Genomic DNA, 9618 nt, shown 5'->3' with positions numbered 1-9618 from the left:
TTGTTTAATGGCTATAGCAATCTAAAACAGAAATACTGTAGAATCCCGGGAGACGGTGGCCCTAGGATACGGTTTTTCCAGCCCCTGGTTACAGTATTTTCCCCGCCTTACGGTGTTATTTATAATGTTATTTGATTATATACATAAATATACATTAGTAACAAAATGCAGTACAGTATATAATAATATACTGTACTGTATTTTGTTAGTATATTTTTATGCCGTATCCCGAGGTTCTACTTTAATATAAATACAAGCGGGCAATGTTTAATAATAATAATTAAAAAATAAAATATATTCCTAGCAGAGCGTAGTTTCGATCTACGGACCTCTGGGTTATGGGCCCAGCACGCTTCCACTGCGCCACTCTGCTACACACGACAGGCTGGGAGATACTATAGTTTGTCTGTGTAGTTCCAAATGGCTACGTCGCTGAGTGACAGTAAAGATAGCCTTCTTGGCGGCTGTGAGGAGTGTCATTAACAACCATACCCAACTGAAAATATTTACAAAGAGTATTTATTTTTAGTTGCTGTTAAACGTGTATTGGTGTATATATGCGTATACCCCTCCCTCCATCCCCCTTTTCTTTCTCTCTCTCTCTCTCTCTCTCTCTCTCTCTCTCTCTTTCTCTCTCTAGCCACTCTGAAGTTACGTTAAAAAAAATATATATATATACATTGTAATCCATATATGAGAGACTTCCTCCCCGGACCTTACAGCTCTCTTTTATCCGGATTACACTATATCGGGGATTCTTATATCAGGGTTGCCCTGTCCTCTGTACATTAATACAGACTCTAATTTGTGACCAGAGAAAATATCTCATATCTGTTCTCTTATATCAGGGGCTCTTATATCCGGGTTATACTGTTTTCTTATATCATGATCTCTTATATCTGGGTTACACTGTATTAGAAAATGCAAGCATATTAATTCACTGTAAGTATTTGTTGTGAGTAAAGTAATAAGCGATAAGGTACTGGACCATACGGGAAGAAACCTTAGTAAACCGACTCGGAAGGGACCAAGGAAAATAAGATTAAAAGAAGGTACGATCTTTATTAAGGTAGTGATATATAATGTATGTTGTATAATCGTCTAAATGTTGATATGCGTACTTGGGACGTCTCACTAAATGTCTATGGTTGGTGATTCTTCACTGTTTGAACCCTAGAATTGTTGTGTTGCAGTCTATTTATGTTATTTTTATATATAATTGTTCATATGTGTGTGTGTGTGTGTGTGTGTGTGTGTGTGTGTGTGTGTGTGTGTGTGTGTGTGTGTGTGTGTGTGTGTTGATACATGTATTTTGGAATACCTTAACTTCATGCGACGTTGATCGTGTCCACCTGGAATTCATCTTGTTCTTGGAGGGGACGCTGGAACCTTTTTGGACGAAACACATTGACTCCAAGACGATGATTGGTTTTATATATTTTTTACTCACTTTCCAGGTGTCGATCGCAGAAGAATGGAAAGTGAATATCTTTGCTTGCGTGGTTACTTCTAGGTCTCTATTTTCACACACGTCAGCTCCCATCCCAGTGAACGGTGGGGGGGGGGCGACCTATTAGACGGTCCGCTCTTCTTTACGACCAAATTCCAACTCTCTGATCTCCAGCTAACCTGATCACGTGACTCACACTCAGATCCGATCAGCTGACCAACCCTTCCGGTAAATTTGTCTACAATATGATTTACCATATTTTGACAGATCTTATAAATATTCCTCATATTCATCTCTCGTCCATCTCTCCAGTTAGATAGATAGATAGACCGTTATGGATAGATACAGAAATAGATAACTAAATAGATAGATCGACACTTTCTTGTGTTCGACCTATTACATAACAGTAGATGCCATAGCAAAGAACCTTCGGGTTTGCATTCCAATCCACAGAAGTACGAAAAAGTTGTAAAAGAATCAAATATATGACAAATACATGTCAAAGACAAGGTAAGTTATTTTTCTACCCAATTGAGTAAGTTTTTAGTGTTTTTATTTAATGTAAAATATTTATTCGGTTCGAAAAACAAGTAGTGTTCAACGCTACCAAAGAACAAGAAAAATGGCCGACAAAGACTTCAAAATAATTTTCTTTTTAAATAAAACAAAATGGTGGTAAAAACCCGCCCAATAAATGTTACTCTGCCATTCATTGGGTGCGTTTTTATCACCATTTTGTTTTATTTTTTATTTTGAAGTGATGGTCATTTTTTCTTGTTCTCCGGTAATGTTCTATATTACTTGTTTTTCGAACCGAATAAACATTTTGTATTAAAAAAAAAGAACACCAAAAAGTCACTTGCCTTTGATGACATTTATTTGTTATATATTTATGACAACTTTTTTCGTACCTCTGTGGATTGTAATACAAACCGAACCTTCTTTTATTTTATTTTTTTACCAGCGGCTGCACTGCGTCGGCACACACAACGCCGAATCAAACACAAAATCAAGTGCACTCAACATCAAGTACACTCAACATCGTCTTACCATCAACGCTTACCTTGTTAACTTGGAGTATGGGAAATTCGCATATGTACAAAACAAAATCACTGAAAAAACAAAAATAGCGTAAGGGTAAGGAAAATTAGTTAACGTTGGATAAAATGATGGTTAACATTATTACGAACTTGCAATCTTCTGATCTGTAGTCAGACGCGTTATCCATTGCGCCATATGTCCTGTCCGTATACTGAAAGATGCTACGACGACTGTATACAGACAATGCTAAATTCTGTTGACATGGGCAGGTAACTTTTTCGACAATTGTACGAAACGGTCCCAAAACCCTTATTTCAGGCCTTTTGTGTGACTCGGCGTTGTTCATTACGAACCATATATAGATAAGGATAACCTAGGGACTCACACCTTTCAGGAAAAAAAAGAATTTTTCAATTCGGTGCATCCGCTCGAAAGTTTTATTGCTATATGAACACACGTAATTAAATAAACATTTAGAATTTTATTAATAGTATTAATAGTAAATATTGAGTGTTCAAAGCAAAGTCGGCAAACAACTTGTTTCTAAATTTTTCTTGGTGCCTTCCGAGTTGATCTATTTTTTTTTTTTACTTTCTGGAACAAGTTGTTTGACGACTTTGTTTTGTACGCGCAATATTTACGGTAACTTAACATGCTTATAAATAAATAAATAAATAAATAAACTTAAGTTCTCTACCACCGTGAGACCAAAGTCGGAAAGTAGGAATTAAGAAGTCAGCGCCGCCCCACCCCCGAAGATGGGGCACTCTAATCTGCAAAAACGTGCCTATGCAGTTCCGTAGGCATTCCTCGGTAAGGGCGTCTCAGGCACTTAGCAACAAACTAACCCGTTCTCAAAGAGAGAAGGCAAAGTCTGGGATGTTGGACTTCCTAGAAATGTACAGAACAAATATCCCACCACAATCAACAGGGGCCAGATCACCACAGGAATTGTCTATTGATTTGGGGGCAAAGAATAAAACTTATATCCAAGTTAACGGGCGTATATCTTCAGTGCATAATATTTGAGAAAAAGAAATGAGATAAATTATTTATCATTGTACATAATTTTCAGAGCAGTTATGTTCAGGCCACTAAACTGCTATTTTACCAACAAATTTTCAGTTTTAGTTGATACACACAAACGACCTCTCTACCCCGCCACACACTTTTTTTAATATATAAAGATCTCCAGATGGGATTGGTTGTCGATGACAATCCTCCCAGCCAAAAAGCAACGCTATTCTTCGTGTCACTCAACGACATAGCAACTCTTAACTAAAACGATTTAAGGATAATATCTACCAGGTATCCGTGTTCAGCAGAGTGGCGCAGTGGAAGCGTGCTGGGCCCATAACCCAGAGGTCCGTAGATCGAAACTACGCTCTGCTAGGAATATATTTTATTTTTGATTATTAGTTAAATATGAAACATTCGATTTTTCAAGTGTTACGATCAATTTATAAAGATCATAGTCATGAAAGAACGTGACAAAAAACATGTTTTAGCATTTGATGTAGCTTTATGTAGTTCAATGCGAAATCGTTTCCATTATAAATCTGGTTAGTATTATGCGTCTAAAATTGAGAAAAGCAATGTTCACTCGGTTTCGTTATTAGATAAACATGACATCAGATAAAATTCAGTGGCCATTTTGTTTTGTTTCGACTAATTTGCATAATGCTGATACTTTTTCAATCGAGCTTTTATCAATTTTAGATGCATCATGCTAGCTGGATTTTAATGGAAATGATTTCTTATTCAGTAATATATATAAAAAAAACATGAACTTACTTTTAATGCATAAAACGATTTTCCAGGCGTTCTTTCATGACTGCTATTTTTATAAATTGCTTTTATTTATTTATTTTTATTTATTTATTTATTGTTATTTATGTATTTATTTATTTTTTATTTATTTTTTATTAATTTTTTTTTTTTTTTTTTTTTAGTTAATTTTAAGATCTGTCTCTATTTCCTTTCTCCACATTGCTCTTTATTCTTGTCACGAATGCCATCACCAAAAACCTGCACTGGACACTCCAATGTGCAGATGATGTTCTGTTCGCCTCAAAGTTGACGCAATTTGGTCTTCTACTTAACATCAAGATACGAAATATTTAAATAGCATCTATTTGTTCAATTTTTAGAGATGGGTTCAGTTTGCTACACAAGATACCTCGTGAGTTGGCATTTACCGAAGATTGCACGTACTCTCGGTAATTTAAAAATAACGGTAACTGTTAGTGTTGGCGACATTTTTGTTTTCTTATGGGCTAATCCTAAGCTACAGCTTGGTTCGCAATAACAGATTCTTGTATCACTATGCCACGATCACAGGCTTGGTTCAGATAAAATCTGCTTTTACAAAGATTTTTGTGCAGGCCGTCTGCCCGTCTCATCATTTGCCTTCCTCTCGGTCGATTCTCGACAACTTCTAATACGAAAGAAAGTTTCGCTACAGTATCGTTGTTGGCCCCTAAGCACATGTCCAGAGCACCTGCGCAGCTATCCCCTCATTTTGCTCTTGGATGTCCTCATTATAGATGTGGTTGAGGAGTGTAATTCCAGAAATCTAGCGGTGCATTTTGTTTTCTATAACGGCGATTCGTTGTCGACAAGCGCTCGAAGCTGCACAAAGCAACGCATATAAGAATAGTCCAGTAGATCTATGATTTTAAACGGTCGCTGATGTTTTTTAATTTTACTTTCAGCTAGAGCCCAAAATACGAAAACTCGGAAGTATAGAATTACATCCCTTTCCCAATATAAAACATGGCGTCTTATACACATGAAGAAGGTCGTGGGTTACATCGACCGAACGGTTTTTTTTTTTTCATAAGAGTTTAGAGGCAAAATGGGTCAGATAAGGCCGCCAAGAACTGATTTTTAAATACGACATACATATCTTTGAGATAAGAAACTGGCCTGGATTCCAAGAGGAACAAGAAAACGGAAACAGGAGAAAAGCAAAACGCAGAAAGATACGCGCGGTTTCATATCCAGAGTTAACGACAGGAAGGTTCACGGCGCTTTGAATCTGAGTTCAAAGGTCATCTAGAGTCAACGAAGCGAACCGAGAATGTCAAGAATGTTTTAGGTCAATACCTCTTGACCTTGAGTGACTGTTATAGTATAGAGTGCGGATACGAAATAACAGTTTTGAATGTAGGGCAGGGGAAATTGAAACCGATCTAGTGCCAGGGAATGGTCAGGTATGGGTTGGCGATTAATGCAAGAATTAATATTTCCTTTTTTTACGTTCTATCAACGATTTAAAAAGAATGTGTTAACGATAGCTGTTTTGCGTTCATAACATATCGTGTTTGTGTCGAAGCATGTATGGTTTCATATCGGACGAAAGACTGTCACGAAATGAGGTTCTTAGGTCTGTTTAATGTGGAACTTCAGAGCTAAACTTTCCGTAGAATTTTTCTTGGTTTACTATTCATTAAGCTCGCATATTTAAAAAAATATATATGGAAATCGCTCCAGACAAGGGATGAAGCCATTTGATGTAAGGAGTAAAAAATAAATATATGAATAAAATATTACGACTTGGTCAAAAAGTAGCCAATGATAATGTTAGATGTATAAATTCCGACCAAGAAAACAGCAATTCTTCCCTCTTTGTCAAAAATATCGCTTATGAAATGTGAGGATTAACGAAGAAAATAAGAGAACCGAGAGTTACGAGGTTGTTGAAAATAAACTGAAGGTCCACTTTTTACTCTCTTTAATTATATTTAAAATAATATAATTTACTAGCAAGCCGCCCGGCATTACCCGGTCATAAAATACGCTTACGATTTACTTTTTCCTTTGACGTTAATGCCGAAGCTATGAATACATGTTTGCTGCAAGGCTAAAAGGTAAACCATGAAACTATAGCTATTACATTATGCATGCACATTCGTAATGCCGTCCTTCGACAATCACCTGATAAATTCCATTTTTTTAATTTTCACATTTTTGTACCGATTTTTCACGGGTAAAACCAATGTATAAAGTTTCGCATGTGTTCGATTACCCTATATATTGCTTTTCATGTCTGCAAATTAAAAACTGACAGAGGAGTTTGGTAGGCAATTATTTTAAACAAATATATATCCGCATACATAAATATATATAGAAAGAGGTTTGTATTTACTATAACCTTTTTACGCAAATATTACGCAAGTGTAAATCAAGTAGAATATCTGCATATTACACGTAGTAGTTTACTAAGGATGATCATCCCATAAGAAACCCGAAAAAAAAAACTAATAGAGAATGAATTAAAATGAATGTTTAAAGGAATATGCAAATTAGCTAGACCTTTTGCAGATGAATGCAATTTCATGACCCATATATAGCAAAAGTTGTGCGTTTTTATAAAATAAGCAGAAAAAAGGTTCACCTGTTTTCTTCTTGGCCTCCGGGCCAAGATCTTTTTTCTCTTATCAAAGTGTAGCATTCGTTCCGGCAGATACTGCAATCAAAGACCATATGCGGGGGCAACCTCACATATTAGACCACTGCTCCTGAGCAATCAGTTTTGGTTAATGTAGGGGAAACCCTTCATACCAATTGTCACTATCCAGTTCTCTCTCGGGGGAGCTGGTCCCTCTCCCCTCACTCTCCACATTAAAAAACGGCCTTGTGCCTAATTTGCTTAGTAGGGAAGCAAATAAATTACTCATCCATAATATTAAGTTCAATATTGATTGAGATTGTCGGACTGACTTCCTCATCTTGGTTGTTATTGTCACAACGTTTCGGCAGTTTTGCCCTCCGGCCTTCGTGACAATAACAACCAAGATGAGGAAGTCAGTCCGACAATCTCAATCAATGAAAACACCTCATCTCAAAAATACAGACAATTACTATTAAGTTCAATAGTTTAGAATTTTATAGAAGCGTATACATGTTTTTGTTATGACGACTGAATGTATGCATTGCTGACCTGAAATGTCCATCCCTCTGATTAAGATATGACCGGTGTGAGACGTTAAGTAAGGTTTTTCATTAATAAATACAGAGGACGTTCCAAAAGTAATAGCTTCTATTTTTATATTCCGGCCGAACAGATGAAAGTGGATTGCAAATTGTTATGCTTACTGAACTTATGCACTCATTAACTAAAAGTTCTACTTCTCTGTTGCAAAATAATGATGGTGTGAGACTCTAAGAAGCCTGTCACGAATGTGCGTCAGAAACAGAGCTGCGTCATTGAATCCCTTTCAAAAGTGCATTAAAAATGATGATGACTGTATAAAAAAAAATTGATTCTTGAGCATTAAAAGTCGCTCGTTTTAATTGTAATACTCCTGTTTTCGTAGCTCATCAACTGTTCGAATCAAAAACAAAACATATAAAATGCTTTACTTTTGGAAGGACCTTGTTATATTGCCAAGAAAAAAGCCGACAATTAATACAAATAACGGGCATCCATATAAAAATCGAAATAAATGAAACATTGAGGAATATTAAGATCACCAGCTTGCAAGTGCTCACTTAATATGAACAAAGTTTTGTAAGTGAAAAATTGAGAAAAAAAAACGATAAGGATGTTGTATGAAAGCTGTGTTTGAAGGCTGTGTCAATGCAGTTTGTGGGAAACACTGTGGACACGGGTCAGTATATAAAAGAATAATAATAATATTAGAAGGACTTTTCAATAATTTTTAATTATATTTATTTATTCCCATAATGTGTCATACATGATGGTAGGTGCTGATGCCTTAATTTTCGAGAGTAGAATCTCCTCATCAGGGGAGATAGAAAAAGTCTGCAACTGTTCGGCGAGGCTTTTCTTTGTCTGTTTTATTTATTTATTTCCGGAATTTAGTGTAAAAGTCGGGTTGTCAAATCAATTTTAAGGATACAGGTTGTGATGAATATGTGTTTTGTTAACTGTTAGGGGTATTGTTAAGAAAAAAAAACGAAAATTTTAAGTAGGCATTGTTATATCTAAAGTGTTTATAAAAATATAAAAGTTATGTTTACTTAGTAAGTGTTCATTTATGCAAACTCGTATTTCGTCAAGGAAGATGCGTAAATAGTCACACGGCTTAGAGATATGCATGTCAATATGTTGTTCACACTATAAATAAAAGCGTATATAATAAGCACTGTAGCACTGTTTATGTGTGTTGGTTTACCTCGTTCTTGGAAGTCTGTGTACAGATGTGAGTAGCAATTCGCTTCTGGTCCCTGATTCAGGCAAATATGTAAGGATATGTGTGCGCAATCAAGAAAGCTTGTATGTGAGTGATTGATGATTCCTTCTCGCCTCCCCCGGTCAATAGCACGGAAGCTGTTGCGTATACATTCTTGGTTTCCTCGATGCGACCAACTTGAAAATTCTGGAGAAATCTAGTGCTTTACATAGACTTGGCCAATTTGTTTGAGGAGCTTCATACAATTTTCATTTGTTGTAAAATATTTTGAGTCAACACGTTCCTGTGAAAACTAATTTGCTTTTTTCGTTATATTTCACTAGTTACCCAACCTTTGAAAATAGCAACCTCAGATTATATATATATATATATATATATATATATATATATATATATATATATATATATATATATATATATTGTATATATATATATATTGTATATATATATATATATATATATTGTATATATATATATATATTGTATATATATATATATATATATTGTATATATATATTGTATATATATATATATATATTGTATATATATATATATTGTATATATATATATATTGTATATATATGTATTGTATATATATATATTGTATATATATATATATATATTGTATATATATATATTGTATATATATATATATATTGTATATATATACATATATACTGTATATATATATATATATATATATATATATATATATATACTGTATGTGTGTGTGTGTGTGCATGTGTGTGTATACTGACATGAATACCTGGCGTTACCCGGGTGGACACAAAAATCGGTTTGGACAGAGCTGCTATAGTAAGAATATTGAGCAACCACCCCAGAAAAGAACGGAAGAAATAGGTTACAACCTGTACCCCCACTTCAAATAATGAAGCAAAGCAACTTTTGTTTCAATAAAAATAGCAGCGATTGCCGGTGCGACCGCAAAAAAGAATTAAAAATTAG

General features: G+C 35.1%; 2 non-coding genes across 2 annotated transcripts; one reads left to right on the top strand and one right to left on the bottom strand.

Moving 5' to 3' along the window:
* Nucleotides 1–301: 301 nt before the first annotated feature.
* Nucleotides 302–373, bottom strand: Trnam-cau (transfer RNA methionine (anticodon CAU)). Its single transcript has one exon. It is a non-coding gene; the product is annotated as a tRNA-Met (tRNA).
* Nucleotides 374–3811: 3438 nt separating this feature from the next.
* On the top strand, nucleotides 3812–3883 carry Trnam-cau (transfer RNA methionine (anticodon CAU)). The gene has a single exon. It is a non-coding gene; the product is annotated as a tRNA-Met (tRNA).
* Nucleotides 3884–9618: the final 5735 nt, after the last annotated feature.

The sequence above is a fragment of the Euprymna scolopes genome, chromosome 18, assembly GCF_053919585.1.
Source record: "Euprymna scolopes isolate OS-2025 chromosome 18, ASM5391958v1, whole genome shotgun sequence".
NCBI classification, from domain to species: domain Eukaryota; kingdom Metazoa; phylum Mollusca; class Cephalopoda; order Sepiida; family Sepiolidae; genus Euprymna; species Euprymna scolopes.
The sequence above is the reverse complement of the archived record's forward strand: the minus strand, read 5'-3'. Positions and strand labels throughout refer to the sequence as shown.